This window comes from Mesitornis unicolor, unplaced genomic scaffold (genome assembly GCF_000695765.1).
Source record: "Mesitornis unicolor isolate BGI_N332 unplaced genomic scaffold, ASM69576v1 scaffold11050, whole genome shotgun sequence".
In the NCBI taxonomy this organism is placed as follows: domain Eukaryota; kingdom Metazoa; phylum Chordata; class Aves; order Mesitornithiformes; family Mesitornithidae; genus Mesitornis; species Mesitornis unicolor.
Window position 1 is genome coordinate 1 of NW_010156250.1, and position 2288 is coordinate 2288.

The window sequence follows — 2288 nt, forward strand, 5'->3', positions numbered from 1 at the left end:
TACTCGGGATAAAGCCCAGAGATCACGAGGGTCTCGCCCCTGTTTTCCACCCTTTCTTCCATCTCGACCCTTCCGTCCGTCTCCACCCTGCAGAGGCCGAGGCCTGAGCAGACCCTGCTGGTTCAGCTGCCGCTGATCCTGGGTTGTGTGTCCTGCATCAGCTCCCACCGCTGCTGGGTTTGGTCTGGGACTTTTCCAGGGCCCGGCTCCGCAGAGCCTCTGGTGACGTATTCAGCACTGGGGGAGGGTGGGGGAGGATTTTATACTGGTTTTGTGTATATTTGTGCATGTCTGTACGTATTTCACTATTTTCCTATTTACAATGTTATCTGCAGTATCAGTATTGTTGTTTCATGAACTGTCAGTTTATTTTCCAACCCGTAAAGTCTCTCTCCCTTATTCTCTTTTCTCTTCCCTTCTGGGGAGGGCAGAGGGGTTCACAGAGAGCGTCTGGCCAGGGTTTAGTGGCCGGCCCAGCCCCAAACCACGACCCCAGGTGCCCCCAATGACGCCCCTCGCCCAGTGCCCCCTTCAGTTCCCCCCAGTGTCTCCCATTGTCTCCCCAGAGTCTCCCAGTCCATCCAGCGTCCTCCCAGTGCTCCCAGTCCCTCCAAAAGCCGCCGCACCCAGCAGTCACACTCCAGCTCCTTTATTGCCGCCCTCATTCAGCCCTAACCAGGCTGCCCCCATGGAGACGCCACCGCCCCGTCCTGTCCTGCTGAGCCCCACAGCGTCCCCAGTCCAGCTCCACACAGCACCGGGAGCCACGGTGGACACCTCCTGCATCAGCTCCCAACGGGGACGCCACCACCATGGACCCCACCATGGAGACGCCGCTGCCCATCCCGTCCCGGTGCTGGGTCAGGGTGGTGGTTTTATTCAACGTCTTCCCGCACTCTTGACCCCGGTGGAGTTTTTTTACAGCTGTGAGCGTTCTGATGCTGGTTCAGGTTGCATCTCCTCCTGAAGATCCTCCCGCACTCCCCACACTTGTAGGGCCACTCACCTGTGTGGGTTTGCTGGTGTCTCACCAGACAAGAGTTCTGCAGAAAGCCCTTCCCGCACTCCCCACACTTGTAGGGCCGCTCTCCCGTGTGCGACCGCTCGTGTTTCCTCAGGGCAGATGGGTATGGAAAGCTCCTCCCGCACTCCCCACACTTGTAGGGCTGCTCTCCGGTGTGGGAGCGCTGGTGACTCCTCAGGTTGGAGCTATACTTAAAGAACTTCCCGCACTCCTCACACTTGTAGGGCCGGTTGCTGCTGTGGGACCGCTGGTGCTTGACCAGGTTGGAGCTCAGCCCAAAGGCCATCCCGCACTCCCCACACTTGTAGGGCCGCTCGCTGCTGTGGATGCTCTGGTGACTCAACAGCATGGACCTGTGCACAAAGCTCTTCCCGCACTCCCCACACTTGTAGGGCCGCACTCCCTTGTGGATCTGCTGGTGACCGATCAGGTTGGACTTGCGCTTGAAGGCCTTCCCGCACTCCCCACACTTGTAGGGTCGCTCACTGCTATGGGTCTGCTGGTGTCTGATCAGGTAGTTCCTGGACTGGAAACCCATCCCGCACTCCCCACACTTGTAGGGCTTCTCCCCAGTGTGGGTCAACTGGTGCCAGATCAGGGTGGAGCTCTGCACAAAGCCCTTCCCACACTCCCCACACTTGTAGGGCCGCTCGCTGCTGTGGATGCGCTGGTGCCTGATCAGGTTGCAGCTCTGCACAAAGCCCTTCCCGCACTCCCCACACTTGCAGGGTCGCTCACTGCTATGGGTCCGCGCGTGACTGCTCAGGTAGTTCCTGGACTTGAACGCCATCCCGCACTCCCCACACTTGTAGGGCTTCTCCCTGGTAGGGTCGCTCACTGCTATGGGTCCGCTGGTGACTGCTCAGGTAGTTCCTGGACTTGAACGCCATCCCGCACTCCCCACACTTGTAGGGCTTCTCCCTGCTGTGGGTCAACTGGTGCCTGATCAGGTCACAGCTCTGCACAAAGCTCTTCCTGCACTCCCCACACTTGTAGGGCCGCTCACCAGTGTGGCTGCGCTGGTGCAGGAGGAGAAGGGAAGAGAAGTTGAAGGATTTCTGGCACTCGGGGCACTGGAAGGGCTTCTGGCCAGCGTGGCGACGCTGGGGCTGGATCAGGGGGGTGTTGTTCTTAAACGTCTTCCTGCACTCTTTGCACTGGTGTTTTTTAAGGCTGTGGGTTTTCTGGTGCCGGATCAGGTTGCTTCTCTTCCTGAAGGTCCTGCTGCACTTGGGGCACTTGTAGAGCTTCTCCTCGCTGTGGG

At 59.1% G+C, this 2288-nt stretch overlaps 1 pseudogene; it reads right to left on the reverse strand.

Moving 5' to 3' along the window:
• Positions 1 to 661: 661 nt before the first annotated feature.
• On the reverse strand, positions 662 to 2283 carry LOC104541376 (annotated as a pseudogene).
• Positions 2284 to 2288: the final 5 nt, after the last annotated feature.